Consider the following 22,485-nt stretch of genomic DNA (forward strand, 5'->3'; position numbering starts at 1 on the left):
ACGGGCTGCCATTGCTTCTGCAACAAGCTGCATTAGAGGACTTCCTGGGAGAACTGACACCCAGGGTAGATACGGCTTCCCTCTATGCCAGTCCTTTCACCGAGCTAAATACAACTCTCATCAAAAAAAGCTGTGGACTGGCTCCGTCCCTGGCCACATTCACCTGTCCACGTGTTTGTGGTTAGGCAGTCTTCCCTAGCAAGTGCACTGGGAAGGACACGGGTAATGTTGTGGGACCCTTGCTTGTGGAAGACAGAGACGACACCAGGAGAAACAGTGGTAGCTGGGGACCGAGTATGGACACCCAGCCGCCGCCGGCATGAGGTTATGAAAAGCTTCCGCCTCCACGAGCCTAAAAGTCCACATTTCAAGTGCAAGCAGCTGTCAAAAATTTGGCAGTATAGTATTGCAGCCTGTGGGTGGGTGGCTGGCTGCATACTTGCGCTTGCATTCCAAGGAATGGGGTAGGGACAACTGAACGCTGCACTGGGACAAGGACGTTGATGGTGATTGTTGCAAGTCTGCAATGACAGGTGCATGGCGGGAGGCATCTTCGCATGCGCCAAGAATCACTTATGATGGGCACACTTTTAGGCAGTGCCTGGGAGTCAGAAATGCTTCCAGAGGTCTTCCTCATGCTGTTCCCATGTCTTTTCAGCACTGTATGCATGTCTGATGATGTGTCACACACCACATGGCCAGATAAGGTTGTAAAATGTTAAAATTACATTTCCCAGTGAATGCATTTGTCACGGTTGAAAACAAGGCAAATCTGAAAAAAAACACATCAAAAACGCTACGTGTGAACATAGCCTAAGGTGTGGAGGAGTATTTTTGGTTTTGGTTATTTATTTTGCCTTATATACAAGTCATTACCCTGGAAAGGATGTTCCTTAATATATTTCCCAGGAAAATCCATTTTGGTTTTGTTTTTGTATGTTTTATTGTGAGTCCATAAAAGTGGCATAATACTCTGACAACGTTGTTGACAGCAGTGACCTGGGAGTCAGAAATGCTTCCAGGGGTCTTCCCCATGCTGTTCTCATGTCATTTGAGCACTGTTTCCATCGATATGGGCAATTTTTAGGCCCTCTGCAGACCGCCGAGGGGAGCCACCTGAAAAATGCTCGAATTTCCCAAATACTTACATTGGGCTCGTTGCTCGGGTCAAGCACCTGAGTATTCCAATTTGATCGACCCGAGCAACGAGTACCTGAGCATTTTAGTGCTCGCTTATCACTAGTCTCTACCATTATGATGACTCTCCATCTCCTCCTCCTCCCTCTCTTCCTCCTCATTCCCATCCTCAGCCCATCCACGTCAGAGAGACGGGACGAAGCTTGTGTGAGTACTAGCCTCTGTTGTGCTAGCCACCAGCTCCTGATCCTTTTCTTGCACCGCCTAAGCGTCCACTTCCTCATTGTTACCCAATCCGTGCTGAGCAGATGAAATAAGGCTGGCCTGGGTGGAATCGCTCTGTCTTACAGTGAAGGAAATAGTTATTTGATCCCTTGCTGTTTTTGTAAGTTTGCCCACTGACAAAGACATGAATAGTGTATAATTTTAAGGGTAAGTTCATTTTAACATTGAGAGATAGAATATCCCCAAAAAAATCAAGAAAATCACATTGTATAAATTAGATACTTTTTTTGCATTTTGCAGTGAGAAATAAGTATTTGATTCCTCTGGCAAACAACACTTAATACTTGGTGGCAAAACCCTTCTTGGCAAGCACAGCAGTCAGACATTTTTTGAAGTTGATAATGAGGGTTGCGCACATGTCAGGAGGAATTTTGGTCCACTCCTCTTTGCAGATCATCTTTAAATGATTCAGATTTTGAAGCTGTCACTTGGCAACTCAGAGCTTCAACTCTATCCATAAGTTTTCTATGGGATTAAGGTCTGGAGACTAGGCCACTCCATGACCTTAATGTGCTTCTGTTTGAGCCACTCCTTCATTGCCTTGGCTGTATGTTTTGGGTCATTGTCTTGCTGGAAGACCCAGCCATGACCCATTTTTAATGTCCTCGCGGAGGGAAGTAGGTTGTCACTCATAATTTTATGGTACATGGCTCCATCCATTTTCCCATTGATGCGGTGAAGTAGTCCTGTGCCCTTAGCAGAGAAATACCCCCAAAACATAATTTGACAGTGGGGACGGTGTTCTTTGGGTCATAGGCAGAATTTTTCTTCCTCCTAACACGGCAAGTTGAGTTAATGCCAAAGAGCTCAATTTTTGTCTCATCTGACCACAGCACCTTCTCCTAATAACTCACAGAATAATCCAGGTGTTCATTGGCAAACTTCAGATGGGCCTGCATATGTGCCTTCTTGAGCAGGGGGACCTTGCGGGCACTGCAGGATTTTAAACCTTTAAGGCGTAATGTGTTACCAATGGTTTTCTTGGTGACTGTGGTCCCAGCTGCCTTGAAATAATTAACAAGTTTCCCCCGTGTAGTTTTAGGCTGATCTCTCACCTTCCTAATGAACAAGGATACGCCACGAGGTGAGATTTTGCATGGTGCCCCAGATCGATGTCGATTGACGGTCATTTTGTATTTCTTCCATTTTCTTACCAGCGTCTTACTTATGATTTTGTAGCCCATTTCAGCTTTGTGCCGGTCTATGATCTTGTCCCTGACATCCCTAGAAAGCTCTTTGGTCTTGCCCATGTTGTAGAGGTTAGAGTCTGACTGATTAATTGAGTCTGTAGACAGGAGTCTTTTATACAGGTGACTATGTAAGGCAGCTGTCTTTAATGCAGGTAAAGTGTTGATTAGGAGTGTCTAACTGGTCTGTAGGAGCCAGAACTCATAATGGTTTGTAAGGATTCAAATACTTATTTCTCATGGCAAAATACAAATAAATTTATCTAATTTATACAATGTGATTTTCTTGATATTTTTTTGGGATATTCTAGCTCTAAATGTTAAAATTAACCTACTCTTAAAATTATAGACTGTTCATGTCTTTGTCAGTGGGCAAACTTACAAAAACAGCAAGGGATCAAATAATTATTTCCTTCACTGTATGTCTTCCTCCATCTCCATCTGGTCTTGCATGCATAGCTTCATGTTTAATTGTGAGCAGCAACTGTTTAAGTAGGCACAGAAGTGGCACCGTTGCACTGACAATAGTGTCATCACCGCTCACCATCTTTGAGGAGTCCTCAAAGTTTTGGAGAACTGCACATCCATGTCCACTCTTCAGTTGTGTGCGGAGGCTGACCAGAATACCGACGGGCGCGTTAGAGCTGGTATTCAACAACTGGCCTCTGCTGCTCACAAATCCTTGCCAGCACATGCAGTGTGGAGTTCCAGCGCGTGGCTACGACGCACACCAGTCGGTTTGCTGGCACTTGCGTGCGCTGCTGCAGCGCTATCAGCGGCAACCGCTGTAGCTGACTTGTGGAAATGGGTGCTGACGTGGCATACTTTGACCAGAAGCTCTGGCCAATGTTAATAGGTTTTCAGAAACTGCTGACCTATCAAGTTGAGCACATGTGCCAAGCATGGTACGTGTGTGAGATTGCCAAGCTTCACAGCCGCCACCAGGTTACACCCATTATCACACACGACCATGCCTTGTTGGAGGTTCAGCGACAAAAAACACAGATCTGTTTGGTCTGTTATTCCTTTAAGTGACTCTGCCGCGGTGTGCAGTATGTTTGCTAGACAAATTATCTTCAACATAGCCTTTTGCCGCTTCGCTGAGGCAGTACTGCAGAGTTTCCAGCTTCTGGCTGATGTGGATGATGTGCTCTGAGATAGCACATTGGAGATGGAGGATGAGGAGGAGCAGGAAGGGGTGCCGGAGCTGGTGTAGGAGGTGGAGGAAACCTTGATAGAAGTATGGCCAGCAATCCTTGGTGTCCGGAGCACATGTGCCATGCCAGGGTGGGACTCGGCCCCAGCAGCAACAATGTTCACCCAGTGTGCTGTCAGGGATATGTAGTGTCCCTGGCCACAAACGCTTGTCCATGTGTCGGTGGTTAAGAGGACAATACCAGTAAGTGCGTTGGTAAGGGCACAGGTGATGTTCCTGGACACTTGCTGGTACAAGGTGGGGATGCCACACCGGGAGAAAAAGTGGCGGCTGGGGACTGAGTACTTAGTGGTCAGACCCCTGATGAAATTGGCATGGCACAGATTGCAAATGGCAATTTTGGTACTCTCTGAACTCTCTTTAAAAAAGTCCCTGACTGGGGAACACATAACTCTTTGACAGAGAAATTCATTAGTGTCGGTGCTCTGCAGAACAGTTTCCTGCCTTCTACCTCTAATCACCCCACTGCCTTTTCCTGTCTGTTTCAGTGCTGTCAATCTCTCCCCCTCAGTGCTGCTGGCTCCAGCAACAGGCATAGTCACACCTGCCCCACGACCTCGGCATCTGCGTGTACCGTCATCAGCACTTCCATTGCCCTATCCCTTAACGCACATCTTATGCATTTTCTAATTGCTCGGTCCCTTGAAACCAAGTTGTTTTTAATAACAGAAAAAAATTGGTCACCTGCAGCAATCAAAGCGGTTTTTGGGAGTTTAATCCACCGTAACAGAAAGAACGCCAAAGTGTTTGGATGACAATCAAATTCAATCCAGAAAAATGTTTCAATGCTTTTTTTCAGTTTTACAGATCACAGAAATGTTCACAGACCACATCACACTGTGTGGCAGAGAAATGGAACCCTAGAAAATTTTCAACAGCTTTTGATCAGTTTAACAGTTCACAGAAATGTTCACAGACCACGTTACACTTTGTGGTTGAGAAATGGAAGCCAGGAAAATGTTTCAACGATTTTTGGAAGTGTTATATAACTCAAAAAAGGACCTCAAACCATGTAATATTTGATGGATCAAAATATATTACATTTTTTAAAGCCTCCACCAAAAAAGCTGTAGCTATATATTTTCCAACGGACTGCGCAGACGTAATCCCTGAATACATACTGTATTCTGCCATTCTCCCTGCTCCTGTGACTCTCTCTACCTCCCTACTCTAAATGCACAATGTATGTGATATAAACAGCAAAGCAAAGGATTAGACCTGACAAGAGCAGTTAGTATGATGGTTCAGCTTCAACACCAGTATCAACAGTAGTGTTGAGCCACCCCAGTAGTGTTCGGGTTCGGTTTGGTTCGTCGAACACCGGGATGTTCGAGGAACTGTTCGTCGAACTGTTCGTCGAACACCTTAGAACACCGTCGAACACCGTTAAAACCAATGGCAGGCAAACAAAAACACATAGAAACACATAGAAAACACCTTCAAAGGTGTCCAAAAGCTGACAAACTGCTCAGAAGACGCTCTCTTTAAAAAAGCCGGCCGGCAATTCAGCAGCGGCATACACCGGTACCCGACAATTTAGACAAGAAGGAATAGAGCATCACACATAGATTAGATAGATAGAAACATGTCAGTCACATATATAAGAAGTACAGTGACAGTGTTGGTTACTGTACTTGTCATTTAGTGTAAAGGATTTATTAAAAAAAATATTAGTGTTTTCATGCACCGTCTCTTTAAAGAAGCCGGCAGGCAATTCAGCAGCGGTACCCGACAATTTAGAGCAGAAAGATAGAGCATCACACATAGATTAGATAGATAGAAACATGTCAGTCACATATATAAGAAGTACAGTGACACTGTTGGTTACTGTACTTGTTATTTAGTGTTAAAATAAAGGATTTATTAAAAAAAAAATTGGCATGGGGTTCCCCGTAATTTTAGTCTCTAGCGGAGGTTAAGCAGACGGCTGGGGCAGATGTTTGAAGCCTGGGAAGGGGGTAATACCCATGGAGCTTCCCAGGCTACTAATATCAGCCCCCAGCTGAATACCTAGCCTTTACTAGCTATTAAAATGGGGGACCCCCCAAAAAAATGACGTGGGGTCCCCCCTATTTTATTAGCTAGCAAAGGCTAGACAGACAGCTGGGGGCTGATATTAATAGCCCAGGAAGGGTGCCATGAATATTGGCCCCCTCCTAGGCTAGAAACACCAGCCGTCAGCCGCCCCAGAAATGGCGCATCCATAGGATCACAGATCACAGAAGAGTTCAGGTTGCTGCTGATGTCAATAGAATTCCCTGGAGAGAGGAGAGGGAACAGCATGAGCGATGCTTCTTCTAGTAAATCTATTGTCTCACCCTAGTGCTGTGTTCACAGCAACACTGCTAAGTACTGCTGTATGATGTACGTTATGCTGCTTATTTCTCTCTCTGTGTGTAAAAGAGTTAGAGGAGCACAATCACCTTTAATTCTCTCTCCTTTGCAATGTATGGTAGATATCAAAGCTAATAGTCTTCAACTCTCCTGGTTCATGAGAAAATAAAATCAGAAACGGGGCCTGCTGAGAGGGAAACCTTATGATAAATGAAGGACACATATATAACCAATGGCCAGATATAGTGCTAGTTTACTACGAAAAGCAAGTAATTATCCATAGTTTATAATAAGTAAATCAACTATTTCATTTACATATCCGCGTGCTTAATTTGGGTGTTCTTCTTAGGTTAGAAAGATGGTGAACTATGAGCTCATAATAATAATAATCATGATGATGATAATGGTGATGTGCTATTTGTGTTTAGTCACAGAAAAATCGTTTATAAACTGCCTGCACTGGTTACATCATAATCTATAGTTGATGTATTCTCCATAGCACTAAGGCAGAGGCCATTCTGTTTTTAGGAGTGGAATGATTTACTGATTACTTGCACAATGGCTATAAATGCCAAATAGCCTCTGTTCCTGTTTCACCAGACAGTTATTGCTTTCACTACTGCACATTTCTCATTCCGCTAAGCATTTCAGTTTGTAATCTGAGAAGCAGAAGGGGGATGGTAGACTATTATATACAGGTGCTTCTCACAAAATTAGAATATCATCAAAAAGTTAATTTATTTCAGTTCTTCAATACAAAAAGTGAAACTCATATATTATATAGAGTCATTACAGAGTGATCTATTTCAAGTGTTTATTTCTGTTAATGTTGATGATTATGGCTTACAGCCAATGAAAACACAAAAGTCATTATCTCAGTAAATTAGAATACTTTATAACAACAGCTTGAAAAATTATTTTAAAATCCGAAATGTTGGCCTACTGAAATGTATGTTCAGTAAATGCACTCAATACTTGGTCGTGGCTCCTTTTGCATCAATTACTGCATCAATGCGGCGTGGCATGGAGGCGATCAGCCTGTGGCACTGCTGAGGTGTTATGGAAGCCCAGGTTGCTTTGATAGCAGCCTTCAGCTCGTCTGCATTGTTGGGTCTGGTGTCTCTCATCTTCCTCTTGACAATACTCCATAGATTCTCTATGGGGTTAAGGTCAGGCGAGTTTGCTGGCCAATCAAGCACAGTGATACTGTTGTTTTTAAACCAGGTATTGGTACTTTTGGCCGTGTGGACAGGTGCCAAGTCCTGCTGGAGAATGAAATTTGCATCTCCAAAAAGCTTGTCGGCAGAGGGAAGCATGAATTGCTCTAAAATTTCCTGGTAGACGGCTGCGCTGTCTTTGGTCTTGATAAAACACAGTGGACCTACACCAGCCGATGACATGGCTCCCCAAACCATCACTGATTGTGAAAAGTTCACACTAGTCCTCAAGCAGCTTGCATTGTGTGCCTCTCCACTCTTCCTCCAGACTCTGGGACCTTGATTTCCAAATGAAATGCAAAATCTACTTTCATCTGAAAACAATACCTTGGACCACTGAGCAACAGTCCAAGTCTTTTTCTCCTTGGCCCAGGTAAGACGCTTCTGGCATTGTCTATTGGTCATGAGTGGCTTGACACAAGGAATGTGACACTTGTAGCCCATGTCCTGGATACGTCTGTGTGTGGTGGCTTTTGAAGCAATGACTCCAGCAGCAGTCCACTTCTTGTGAATCTCCCCCAAATTTTTGAATGGCCTTTTCTTAACAATCCTTTCAAGGCTGCGGTTATCCCGGTGCACCTTTTTCTACCACACTTTTTCCTTCCACTCAATTTTACATTTATATGTTTGGATACAGCACTCTGTGAACAGCCAGCTTCTTTAGCAATGACCTTTTGTGGCTTACCCTCCTTGTGGAGTGCGTCAATGACTGCCTTCTGGACATCTGTCAAGTCAGCAGTCTTCCCCATGATTGTGGAGCTTACTGAAACAGACTAAGAGACCGTTTTAAACCCGTATGAAGCTTTTGCAGGTGTTTTTTTGTTAATTATTCTAATTTACTGAGATAATGACTTTTGTGTTTTCATTGGCTGTAAGCCATAATCATCAACATTAACAGAAATAAATACTTGAAATACAGGGTGGGCCATTTATATGGATACACCTAAATAAAATGTGAATGGTTGGTGATATCAACTTCCTGTTTGTGGCACATTAGTATATGGGAGGGGGAAAACTTTTCCAGATGGGTGGTGACCATGGTGGCCATTTTGAAGTCGGCCATTTTGGATCCAACTTTATTTTTTTCAATGGGAAGAGGGTCATGTGACACATCAAACTTATTGAAAATTTCATATGAAAAACAATGGTGTGCTTGGTTTTAACATAACTTTATTCTTTCATGAGTTATTTACAAAATTATGACCACTTCTAAAATGTGTTCAATGTGCTGCCCATTGTGTTGGATTGTCAATGCAATCCGCTTCTCCCACTCTTGACACACTGATAGCAACACCGCAGAAGAAATGCTAGCACAGGCTTCCAGTATCCGTTGTTTCAGATGCTGCACATCTCGTATCTTCCCAGCATAGACAATTGCCCTCAGATGACCCCAAAGATAAAAGTCTAAGGGGGTCAGATCGGGAGACCTTGGTGGCCATGAAATTGCTACATGATGATGTGTTGCCCTCTTTATGCACTGAAGATTGCACATTCCCTGAGTTTTTCCAACAAGATGGGTGTCAGATCCGAGGATTCCTACATGAACAGTTGCCTGGAAAGTGGATTGGTCGTCGTGGGCCAGTTGAATGCGGAGGACAAGCGGAGCAGAGCAAACCAGAGCCGCAGGTGCAGAGGACAAGTGGAGCAGAGCAGAGCCGCAGGTGCGGAGGATAAGCGGAGCAGAGCAGAGCTGCAGGTGCAGAGGACAAGCAGAGCAGAGCCGCAGGTGCGGAGGACAAGCAGAGCAGAGCCGCAAGTGCGGAGGACAAGCAGAGCAGAGCCGCAAGTGCGGAGGACAAGCAGAGCAGAGCCGCAGGTGCGGAGGACAAGTGGAGAAGAACAGAGCAGAGCCGCAGATGCGGAGGGCAAGTGGGGCAGAGCCGCAGATGCGGAGGACAAGCGGAGCAGAGCCACAGGTGCGGAGGACAAGCGGAGCAGAGCAGATCCGCATGTGCGGAAGACAAGCGGAGCAGAGCAGAGCCGCAGGTGCGGAGGACAAGCGGAGGAGAGCCGCAGGTGCGGAGGACAAGCGGAGCACAGCAAAGCCGCAGGTGCGGAGGACAAGTGGAGCAGAGCAGAGCCACAGGTGTGCAGGACAAGCAAAGCAGAGCCGCAGGTGCAGAGGACAAGCGGAGCAGAGCCGAGCCAAGCTGCAGGTGCGGAGGACAAGCGGAGCAGAGCAGAGCCACAGGTGTGGAAGGCAAGCAGAGCCGCAGGTACGGGCAGACAGGACAGGGCTCTGTTCATATGGAACAGACTGGGAAACACAGGAAGATAGCTAGAACACAGGAGGTAGATACGGAGGCAGTGAAACTGGACAAGCAGAACCAGATACACACTAGGTACTTGCAATGAAATAGCGAGTGGACACAAAACTCACAAACAGAAGTACAGAGATAACGAGTAGGAGTAAGGTACTGGTTCAGACACTGCAGGAAAAGGGAAGGATCGGACATAGAGACAAACAGGTAACAGGCTAGGACACAGTTCAGACAGGAACTGACACTGGAACGAGATACAGGAATGAGCCAGGTCATACAGCCCCCAGGGTGGCGGAAAAGACTAGAAGTCACAGATACAGGTCCCTGACTGGGTACTCAGCCCCCAGGGTGGCCGAAACAGACAGGATACAGGACAGGACCTGGCAACTCAGTTGCACAGAAGACACTGAAAGAAAGCGTTGCTCAGGCACCTCCTACTGGGTGGAGGAGGTTTAAGTATCCAGTGACTCACAGCAATAGGCTGGGGACGCATTAGGACTGCGCACACTGTAACTTTAAGAATCAGGAAGTGCCAGCGCCGCCACCCTAAGCCAGCAGACAAGAGACATGCACACAGCAGGTAGAGAAGCATAGTGTGCAGCCTGGACTGGTAGGTAAGTTGGTGGTCTTGCATGGTGAGAGATGGTAAGCTATGCCAGCACGCCGCCAGGGATGTTACAGTCTCAACCCTAGGCAGGCTAGATGGCCCCTGTTTTTTACTAGGTTCAATTTTTTTGTCTCTTTCCATCCAGGGGTCAAAAACGTCAAGGCTGATGCTTTGTACCGGAGCTTCTCTGGTGGTGGTGACCATGAGAACCCTGCCCCAATTTTGCAGAAGGTGGTAGTCATTTCGGCATTGTACACTGATCTGGAGGGTGAGGTATTGGAGGCTCAGGGGGACGCCCCTGTCTCCTGTCCTTCAGCAAGGTTATTTGTACCATCTAATCTGCGCCGCAAACTAATTAGGGAACAGCACAACTCTGTGCTTGCTGGTCATCCAGGTGGTAAGACAACTGTGGTCTCCTTTATCATAGTTTTTGGTGGCCAGTATTGCATCGGATGTGATTGAATACGTGTCTGCTTGTAGTATTTGCGGGCGTTCTAAGGTTTCGCATACCTGTCCGTCTGGTACTCTTCTTCCACTACCTATTCCTAGCAGGCCATGAACACACTTGTTTATGTATTTTATTACTGACCTACCGGTATCTGCAGGCAAAACTGTGGTTTTGGTGTTTGCAGATAGATACAGTAAAATGGTTCACTTTGTCGCATTACTGGCACTTCCGAATGCCAAGACTCTTGCTCAGGTGTTTATAAGTGAGATTGTGAAGCTTCACGGGGTTCCCTCCGATGTGGTGTCAGATCGGGGGACCCAGTTTGTTTCCAAGTTCTGGAAAGCTTTCTGTTCTCAACTGGGGGTGCAACTGTCCTTTTCCTCTGCCTTCCATCCTCAGTCGAATGGCCAAACCAAACGCATTAACTAGAATGTGGAGACTTACCTCAGGTGTTTTGTCTCCGAAAACCAGGAGAATTGGGCATCTTACTTACCGCTGGCAGAATTTGCTATTAATAATCATCACCAAGAATCTACCAGCAGGTCACCGTTCTTTGGTGCATACGGTTTTCATCCACAGTTTGGTATTTTTAGTGGGAGAGGGCTTCGGGAGTTCCTGATGAGGAGCGTTTTGCTTTGTCACTCTCCTCTGTGTGGCAGAGGGTTCTGAGTAATTTGAAGATCATGGGAGACAGGTACAAACATATGGCTGATAGGAAACGCTCGCCAGGTCCGGACCTGAGTTTGAATGACTTTGTGTGGTTGTCTACCAGGAATATCAAGTTGAAGGTTCCTTCCTGGAAGCTGGGACCTAGATTTATTGGTCCCTATAAAATAACCGCCGTCATTAACCCAGCAGCGTTTTGACATGACCTACCTCAGGCCCTTAAGATCCACAATGTCTTTCACAGGTCTCTGCTCATGAAATATGTAGAACCTCTTTAGTCCTCTCCCCTACCGCCGCCCCTAATCATGGTAGATGGTAGTTTGGAGTTTCAGTTTTCGAGGATCGTAGATTCTAATCTCCAGTGTGGTTCCCGACAGTACTTGGTGCACTGAAAGGGTTATGGTCCAGAGGAAAGGATGTGGGTTTCAGCATCAGAGGTGAATGCCCCCAGGTTGGTTTGTGTATTTCACACCACTTATCCTGAGAAACCTGGTTCTGAGTGTCATGAAGCCACTCGTAGAAGGGGGGTACTGTCACTGGTGTGTCAGGTGTAATAGACAGTCGCTCTGGATCTAACTGTAGAAGGTCACTGCACTTGGCATTGCAGACACCTTCTTAATCCTTCTTCCTTTTGGACCCAGCGGCAATCTCCCTTCTGCTGCTGATTGACACACTCTTGCATGGGAGTTAAAAACCCTCAGTTTGCTTCAGGCAATCGCCGGTGATACTTCTATATACAGGCTTGGAGCACTAGCTGTTGGCTGACTTCTTCTCTGGTGCCCTTGGAGGACACTTGGTGTTTCCCCTCTGGTGTCTGCTCCAGCTAACTTAATCCCCTTTGTTTGTCTACTTTGTTGTCTTTAGTTTGTAGTGGGGCCCGCCCAGTGCTCACCCCTCCCCCTCCTTATCTAGGGCCAAGCTCTAGGGATATACAGGGTTTAAGGTCCTGCTCGGCGATTGGTGTGGAGCCAATATAGGGATGGTAGGGTAGGCAGGGTGATATTAGACCTGCCTAGGGATCTCCACACACCTTTCCTCTAGTGTTTGGGCTTTCTCCCCCTCTTCCCTCCATGTTGCACTTAGTCTTTCCCACACCTTGAGTGAGAGACGTTTAGCAGACTGAAGATATGACTGGTTCTTATGGTCCGTGATAGCAGTAAACGGATGGACTCCCCCGTTCAAAAGCCAATTTAATTGCCAAAAGCTCCCTATTACCCACGTCATAATTTCTCTCGGCCGAAGACAATTTTTTGGAAAAGGAAGCGCATTGACGCCATTTACCAGGAGACGGACCCTGAGGCAACACAGCCCCAACCCCCACCTCCGACGCATCAACTTCTATGATGAAAGATTGAGAAACATCGGATTGACTGAGTGTAGGTGCTGTGGCAATACATGTCTTTAAGGAGGAAAAAGCCTTCTGGCCAGCATTCGACCATTTAGAAAGATCAGACCCCTTTCTTATCAGGTCAATGAGGTGTTTTACAATTACTGAATAATTTTGGATACATTTCTGGTAAAAATTAGTAAAGCCCAGAAAGCGCCGTAATGTCTTCAGGTTCTTGGGACGGTTTCAATCAAGTACAGCATGGATCTTCTCCGGATCCATCCGAAAACCCAATGAGGACAACAGGTACCCCAAAAATTGCACCTCTTGGACAGCGAAAACACATTTCTCTAGTTTGGCATATAGCTTGTTATCTCTTAATATCTGTAGTACCTGTTTAACATGACCCTGATGCATCTCAAAATCAGGTGAGTAAACCAAAATATCATCCAGATAAACCACCACAAACCTGCCCACTAAATAATGGAAAATATAGCTTATGAAATGCTGGAACACTGCAGGTGCATTGATCGGACCAAAAGGCACAACCAGACTCTCAAAATGCCCCTCAAGGGAATTGAACGCCGTTTTCCATTCATCCCCTTCTCTGATTCTAACCTGATTGTAGGCTCCCCTTAAATCGAACTTGGAGAACACCTTAGCTCCCACAACCTGGTTGAATAAATCTGGAATCCGAGGAAGAGGATAAGGATCTCGGATGGTAATTTGATTCAATTCCTGGAAATCTAAACAGGGACAGAGACCTTCATCTTTCTTCTTGACGAAGAAGAGCTCTGCCGCCACGGGCGAAGATGAGGGTCCGATATGTCTCTTCTCCAGACTCTCAGCAATGAAATCCTTCATTGTTTGTCTCTCAGAGCCAGAAAGAATATACAGTCTGGACTTGGGTAGTTTAGCTCCAGGAATCAGATTAATAGGACAGTCATATGCACGATAAGGAGGCAAATCCTGACACCCCTTCTCAGAAAATACATCCTCAAAATCAGACAAAAACACAGTTAAGGTGTCAGTAGAGACCACAGAAAGGGAAATATTTAAGAAGTTCTCTTGACAATAATCTCCCCATTCAACAATTTCCCTGGATTGCCAATCCACTATCGGATTATGTTTCATCAACCTGGGTAGACCCAGTACTAACGGAGCGGGAAGGCCCTCCAGGACATAACAATAAAAATACTTCATAATGAAAAGACCCCACCCCAGTCTTATATTATGTACACTCTGAGTCAGAGATCTCTGTTCAAGTGGAGCTGAGTCAATGGCATAAATAGGGATAGGCTTAGTTAACGTACAAAAAGTAAACCCATGAGTTCTTACAAACCCAGCTTAAACCATGCTGACTACAGCTCCACTGTCCAAAAACACAGAAATGTTCTCAGTCCTGCTCTATAGCACCACCTCTGCCATCAGGACAAACCAAGAACTGCATGTTGAAGACAAACACACCCCCTGATTATCCAACTCCACACTACCAAGGGATAATTGAGTTTCTTTTTGCTTAGGAAACAAAGGGACAGTTTAAAATTTCCATATCATGTCGGGGAATCTCACATAGAAAAATCGCAACGCGTTTTGAACAATCCTGTGTTCTTTGTCAGCTTTGACAATGGAAACTTTAAACTGCGTGGATTTATCTCAATAAATTTTGCTATTTTGGAAGCTGGTATCTCCTTTCCTCTTTTCTATCCAAACACGTGAGGCCACACGTATCCGTGCTTCCCTGCACTTAAAGCCGGCAGCAATCAGGTGAGCTGATTATTTTTTTTTCTTTTTGTCCCAATAAAATGTCCCTTTTTACCACAAAAAAACACACCCCCTTTCTTTTGCGGATTTGAGAATAAATATGCGATGCAGTAACTCCCCCTAACTGCATGGGTTCCTCCAACTCCATAAGTACAGGTTCACCCCCAGACTGCCCCCCCTGGCAAAGGGGCGTTGCCCCGAAAAGGGGACTCAGGAGTAGGCAGTCTCACCCACCTATCCCAAAGGCGTCTATCAACGCGTATGGATATGACATGGCCTTCTCCAAGGACCCTGGGGTTTTGTAAACTGCCAAGGCATCCTTCAACCTTTCTGAAAGACCCTGACAAAATTGGCTTCTAGACTGCTAGAATTCCAGACCTGAACAGAGGAATTAACTCTATCACCAGCAACTCTCTGGAGAAACTGAGTGTATTTAAAGATCCAGCAAGGGTGTGTCAATTAGCAGCAGAAGGTGGAGACCACCGCTGGGTCCTAGAAAGGGAGGGATGATGAAAGGATCAAGAAGGCATCTGCAAGGCCAAAAACTTGTGGGATGTAGTCAAAGCAGCCTGGGCTGGAATAACAGTTGACAAGTGCCAGAAGTTGGTTGACTTTGTGCAACATAGATGTGAAGCAGTTCTAAAAAACTGTGAGTATAGAAATAAATATTAGGTTAGTGATTCACAGGAATGGTAAATCCTAAAAAAAAGTACATATTGTGAGTTTGTAAAGACAAATGCAGATAACTGCTATTTTTTAGAACAGTCCAATGTTAATTTTTTGTCATTTTCTGTAAAGTAGTTAAAAATTATATACATTTCTCTTCATGTTTTGAATTAGAAAACAGTGTACAATGTTCCAATGCATGGAAATAAAAGCTAGTATAAAGATTTTGTGCTTAAGGCTGCGTGCCCACTATCTGTTTTTCAAGTGTTTTTGCCACGGAATTTCCGCAGCGAAAACGCTTAAAAAACGCTTGGTAATTCATGCCCCATGGTCCCCAATGATAATCCGCATGTGCTGTGCACATGCTGCGGAAATTTCCACTCCGGATTATCATTGCGGAAAAATCCGCAGCATGTCCATTATTTTTGCGTAAACGCGGCATAATTGCCGCCATTGACTTGCATTCAATCGCATAATATCCGCGTGACTACATGTGCACATGCGGATATTAAGCAATTCAATGTGTGGATGGTACCCGGGTCTGGAGAAGAGGAGACTCTCCTCCAGAACCGGGTACCATAGTACCTGTTAAAAGAAAGAATTTAAAATAAAAAAAAAACATTATACTCACCTTCTGATGGCTCGCGGTCTTCTCTCCGGTGCGCCCTGGCTCCCTGGTGGCTCACATGACTAAATGATGTCATGGAAGGTCCTTTTACACCACCGCAAGTCGCCGGGGAGCCAGGAGGCACTGGAGAGAAGACCGCGGGCCATCAGAAGGTGAGTATAAATGTTTATTTTTTTATTTTTTACCATTTTTATTCATTTTTTAACGGTTGCATGGATTTATATAATGTGACCAAGTTGTCAAGCTAAAATCGCTTGGAAAAGCGCTTGATAACCCGCATGCGAAAATGCAGGCAAAAACGCTTGCCAAACGCTTCTACCTGGCAGGAAAAACGCATGTAAAATTCGCATGTGCTTTTCCTGCCAGGGAGATGCAGAAAAAATCAGCAGCATTTCTGCATCGTGGGCACATAGCCTAACTCATGTTTTTGAACACACTGCTATTATTTTTAACACTACTGTACATGATGACAATTACGTATTTGCGCAGATATTACATTTATCGGTTTTCTCTCAAAATGACAGACTCTGAAATCATCATCTTTTAATCCCTGCACCAGAACTAGTAATCTCAGTTAACAGATCCACAGTTTAGTTTTTCAGCTTAGTAAATCCAACGCCTTGTCTTTCAAACTGCATGATCCACATTTTACCTCCTCCTGTTGCCTCCACAACATTTCTTAAATCTGCTCTGTCCTCATCCTCCTGAGTATGCTTCTTCAGCACTCTTCTTTGTGTACTCTTATCTAACACTAGTGCCCACCTACAACTCATCTCTCTCTCGACTATATCAGTCACTTCAGTGGCTATCCATTTTCCAGTAAATTTATCTTACAACATTAACAATGACAAAGCTTTCCATAACTTTTCCCCTTTATATATCTCTGACCTAATCTCTTAATACTCCGAAACTTCATTCTTTGCTCTCCCCTTGTCTGTTCCTCACGCAGTCACATCCAGTGTTTCTCTTGTGCATCATTCTTAAACTGAAACGTTCTACACCAGCACAACAGACTCTTTCCCACATTCAAAATCTTCAAAAACAACCGGAAAAACAACCGCTTCAGAAAAGCTTGCCAGTAAATGACCATGTGAGCAGTTTTTACCCTTATCGACTGTCTCCTCTTTTTTTGTTGATTTTAAGCCCTCGTGGGCATGCATGCTCCTTTTTCTGTACCAGTCTGTCATTTGTTAAAGAGGACCTTACACCAAATTTTTCATCTTGAACAGGACTGGTGTTTTTTTTTTGTAATTTTGCTTCTCAATCAAACTCCAAGTGAATGTTACAAGAATTTTCACTGGGATGCGTGTACTTTTCCTTGTATGATGACCAATCATAAGCAGGCAAAAACACAGCAGAAGTACACACCCCAGTGTAAACTATCTGGTAACACCCTCTTAACATAATGTAGGTGCCAAATATTATTATTATAAATATTTTAAATATTAAGTGCCAAATATTCGAATTGCTAATATCTCCGCAATGAAGAAAAAAAATAAAAAACAAAATAAGTTTTATTCCTCTCTGCAGCCACTATTATATTACATTATATTATGTTATATGTACTGAATCATTTTTTTATGTACAACTCCCTGGAATTATTGGTGCTTAAAATAAATAGGTAATTGTCATAGATATCTGCACAGTTATATAATTTATCCATCGGACATTTTTTTGCATTCATATATTTGTAAAGTCATTATACTGTTCAGAATATCAAGTCTCCGTCCTTTTCCAGATGAGGGTTACATTGCAGTGATTGCTTAAATGCTCATTAGTACTGATTATTGTTATAAGGCTTTAAATAAAGAATTGTATTCTTCTCTGTAAGTAGTTGTTTCTGGTCATTATCTGTAAATGATTTTGTAACTTTGAAAATTTTAAAATGTCGATTTTTTGCATCTTAAATATATTACTGTCTATACTTTATACTGTACTACATTTCTTTTGAATTTCTATTTATAGGAATTGGACTAATTCATGCCCCGGGGAATAAAAGTGGTATCCATAGATACAGAACAGATACAGAGCGAGCAGAGCAGGAGGAGCCTACAGAAAAAGACTGAAACACCATACAGCCGACGGCATTCCTGGCACATCAGTGCTCCTCCTTCAGATATATGATTGATCATCCCTGCAATATTACAGGTTTTAAACATGCTTATATTAGCACATGGAAAAATGTAAAAGCTGAATGGTAATCTCCTGGGGAAAACAACGGTATATTTCCAGCCTATATTGAAAAATCTATCAACAACAGGTGTCTGTGAAAAGCTCACCATAGACATAAACATTCTTATTAATCAAAACTATTTTATTGCTGGTAATGATAATTGTTACGTCTATACTACTAATATAATGTATAGAAATGTACTTATACAGATCCCGCAGATGACTGGTTCATGCAGCGTTATTTGAATACCCTTAATTTATTTATTATAATGATGGCTGGACCATACACGACAAGCACTTTTTACTTTTTGTGTCCCCCTTATTTCCTGATAGATTGTAAGCTTGTGAGCAACATCACCAAATACTCATCGTGGGAATGTAGCCTTACCTGATTTGTAATGTGCTGCGGAATATGTTTTCGCTAAAGAAATTAAATTATTATTATTATTATTATGGAACTCAACCAATATACACAGCGTTCCAAATTAATATGCAAAGGATTTTTTTTTCCTAAATGGCAGATGCAAATAAGCCAGTATAATGTTCAAATCATCAACAGTTAGAGTATAAATCCCATTTTATTGGACAAACCTCCCAATGATAACGGTATTTTTTTCAAAACTGAAAAAACTCAAAATGCATTGTTCCAGAGTATTATGCACAACAGTTTCCAAACCTCTTACAGGTTGTAAAGAACTGAAAATGAAATCAAAAGCTTTTTCAAACAATAACATCTTAACAGGCCAAATTACATGTTAACATAGGACCCCTTCTTAGACAACACCTTCACAATTCTTGCATCCATTGAACTTGTGGATAGCTTCTGCTTGAATATATTTTCACAATGTCAGAATAGCTTGTCAGAGCTGCTGTTTTGATGTGAACTGCCTCCCATCCTCATAGATCTTTTGCTTGAGGATACTCCAAAGGTTCTCAATAGGGTTGAGGTCAGGGTAAGATGGTAGCCATACCATGAGTTTCTCTCCTTTTATGCCCATAGCAGCCAATGTCTCAGAGGTATTCTTTGCAGCATGAGGTGGTGCATTGTCATGCATGAAGATGATTTTGCTTCGGATGGTATGGTTCTTCTTTTTGTTCCATGGAAGAAAGTGGTGGTCAGTCAAAAACTCTATATAATTTGCTGAGGTCACATTCACACATTCAGGGACCCTAAAGGGACCTACCAGCTTTCTCCCTACGATTCCAGCAGAAAACATGACTCCGCCACTTCCTTGCTGACGTCGCAGCCTTGTTGGGACATGGTGGCTATCCACCAACCATTCACGACTCTATCCATGTGGACATCTAGAATTGCATGACACTCATCAGTAAACAAGACTGTTTTAAAATTAGTCTTCATGTATGTCTGGGCCCACTGCAACCATTTCTGCTTGTGAGCACTGTTTAGGGGATGGCCAAATAGTAAGACTCTGGAGGATCCTATATCTTGATGTTTGCAGGACTACAGAGGGGCCAGCAGCTTCAAATACCTGTTTGCTGCTTTGTAAGGTATTTTAGCAGCTGCTCTCTTAATCCGATGAATTTGTCTGGTAGAAACCTTCCTCATTACCCCTTTTATCTGCACAAATCCATGTGAGCTCTTTAATCAGCCACAAATATCTTTACCGTGACATTATCATTCTTAAGTTTTTGAGAAATATCTAATATTTTCTTACCTTGTCCAAGGCATTGCACTATTTGATGCTTTTCAGCAGTAGAGAGATCCTTTTTCTTTTTCATATTGCTTGAAACCTGTGGCTGCTTAATAATGTGGAACGTACAGTAGTTATTAACCCCTTTCTGATGTTAATGACCAGGTACGTATTATTAAGCCTCACTGATTGCGCCTCACTGGCCGCGATCTCCGCCAGGTGTCAGCTGATTATGACAGCTGACACCCGGTACTCTGTGCCAGGTGCGGTTGAGCACTACTGCCGGCACATTAACCCCCGAAATGCTGCGATCTAAGTTGATCGCAGCATTTCCGGGGCAGACAGAGGTAAGAGAGCCCATCTTACCTTGAATCGGAGACCCCGCGATTGTTGCCATGGTGACCCAATGACGACATCCGGGTCACCAGGCATCAGGAAGTTAGATAGCTCATGCGCAGTGCACGATCTACCTAACTTGTGCCAGTGCAGAGCTGACAGCCTGCATAGCATTGGAATGCTGCTGCATCCCTATGCTATACAAGTGATAAGCCTGCAAAAAAATGAAAGTCCCATAGTGGCACAAAGTGTAAAAGTGAAAGAAAGTGTCAGAAAGTGAAAAAAAAAAAGAAAAAAAATTGTAAAAATATAAAAAAATAAAAAATATAAAAAATTAAAAATATACTGTACCCATAAATAAATATTCTGAAAAAAACAAACAAAAAAAAGTACACATATTTGGTATCACCGCGTCTAGAACGACCTGACCTATAAAACTGTCCCACTAGTTAACCCCTGTATTGAACACGGTAAAATAAATAAAAAAAGAAGCAAAAAACGATGCTTTATCATCATATTGCCAAACGAAAATGGAATAAAACGCGATAAAAAAGACAAATGTAAATAACAATGGTACAACTGAAAACGTCATCTTGTCCTGCAAAAAATAAGCTGCCATTCAGCTCCATCATCTGAAAAATAAAAAAATCATAGGTCTCAGAATAAAGCGATGCAAAAAAATGTTATTGTGTAAAAGCGGCAAAACATAAAAAACATTTAAATGTAGTATCACTATAAACATACTGACCCGAAGAATAAAGCTGCCATATCAATTTTACCACACGCGGAACGGTATAAAAAAAACAAGACAACAAATTCCTGAATTGTTGTTTTTTGTTTAATCTGCCTCCCAAAATTCACATGTATTAGGCATTCCTCACATGTATTAAAGCTATCAAACAGTCGCAAATCATGCGCACGGAGTGACTCAAACATAACACCCGAGCACGCAGATGATACTCAGCGAGCACCCGAGCATGCTCGCCAAAAGGGTTAACAGAACATACTCGCTCATCACTAGTCTGTGGGACTAGTGTGCATAAAATCAAATCGTTATACGCTGCACCCATGTCTGTGGGAGTAGTGTGCGTAAAAACAAATTGTTCTACTATGCACCAGTGTCTGTGGGAGTAATGTGCGTAAAAACAAATTGTTATACTCTGCACTTGTGTCTGTGAGAGTAGTGTGTGTAATAACAAATTGTTCTACTCTGCACCCATGTCTGTGGTGGTGGTGGTGTAACTGTTGCTGGTGTAGCTGCTGCAGGAAGAGGATGTGGTCGTTCTGTGCCGGCTACATGCCCAAATGAAACACCTTCCTCTGATGCATGCAGGTAACAGGACGTTCTGTATCTTTTTGTAGGGCTGAGTACCACTACACAAATGTGATACCAGAACATGTTGAGGCGGTGTTAGATTGGATGGCTGAGAGTGTCTCCAGTTCCCTAACAGTATCTTCCAACTGGTCCCCTGCAGAAAGCGTACAGTTGACATCTGAGAGCCATGGTCATCTGGCTTCCACCTCACTCCTTTGCAAATCAGCCAAGCAGGCTGAGTCATGCAGCAGTCTCTTCTGCTTTTTGACGAGTCTGCCCCAGAAGTGGAAGACACTGAGTGTACTGGTGCCCAACCACTTGTTATGTTGGAGGATGAGTATGTGGGAGGGCTAGTGCACAATGTCAGTGAATCACCGCAGCACATCTCAGAGGACGACAAAATACAGATGCCAGCTGCAGCGTCTTTCTGCAGTGTGCAGACCGGCAAGGAGGGCAGGGGTGAGGAGTGGGTGGAAGAAGGCCATCCTAGTGATGTGCACAGTTTGGAGGAAGTGGATGTGGTCATGCTGCCCCAGCAGTACAGCAAAAGGGGAAGCAGGGTACAAAAGCACAGCGGGCGGCCCATAGCCAGTACGTCGGCGGCTACTGCCAACCGCTTCAAGAAATGAGCAAACCAAAGCCAGCGCAAATGAGATCCCTGGAGTGGCATTTCTTCAGCCAGTGTGCTGATGGCAAGACACAGTTTGCACGCTGTGCTGTCAGAGCCTGAAGCGAGGCATAAATGTTCTGAACCTGAGTCAGTTTGACGCACTTCCCTTGCCTGACGCATGTGCTGCATTTGGTAGTGCACATCTTCTTGAAAAATTACTCACATATTTCAAAGCTGCTGCTGAAAGTGTTGGCAGTGTGTGTGCACTTTCGGCATTCTCACCCTGCTGCTGCTCGCCTGTCTCCGCTGCAGCATCACTTCTGTTTTCCCGCTCACCACCTTATATGCGACGTACCAACAAGGTGGAACTCCACCTTGCATATGCTGGAGAGACTGTGCGAGCAGTAGCACGCAATAGTGGAGTTGCAGCTGAAGCAAGCACGGCTGAGTCGCTCTGCGGAAAAACGCCACTTCACCACCAATGAGTGAGCCTCAATGCGGGACATGTGTGTCATGTTGCGCTGCTTCCAATACTCCAACATGGCCGGCGCTGATGATGCAAACATGCAAACATCAGTGTTACTATACCACTTATATGCCTGTTGGAAAAAAACTTCAGTTGATGATGGATGAGGTGGTGGCACAGGAGAAAGAGGA

The 22,485-nt window shown here is 43.9% G+C and overlaps 1 long non-coding RNA gene across 2 annotated transcripts in view; it reads left to right on the forward strand.

The window, feature by feature from the left end:
• The window catches only part of LOC141156501 (uncharacterized), a 178,800-nt gene extending 160,883 nt beyond the window's left edge, over positions 1–17,917 (forward strand). For both annotated transcript variants that reach the window (XR_012247645.1, XR_012247646.1), the window contains exon 3: positions 17,709–17,917. This is a non-coding gene — a long non-coding RNA (uncharacterized lncRNA). The remainder of the gene's footprint in view (positions 1–17,708) is intronic.
• The last annotated feature ends 4,568 nt before the right edge of the window (positions 17,918–22,485 follow it).

This window comes from Phyllobates terribilis, unplaced genomic scaffold (assembly GCF_046119375.1).
Source record: "Phyllobates terribilis strain yellow unplaced genomic scaffold, ASM4611937v1 Scaffold_8__6_contigs__length_399053987, whole genome shotgun sequence".
In the NCBI taxonomy this organism is placed as follows: domain Eukaryota; kingdom Metazoa; phylum Chordata; class Amphibia; order Anura; family Dendrobatidae; genus Phyllobates; species Phyllobates terribilis.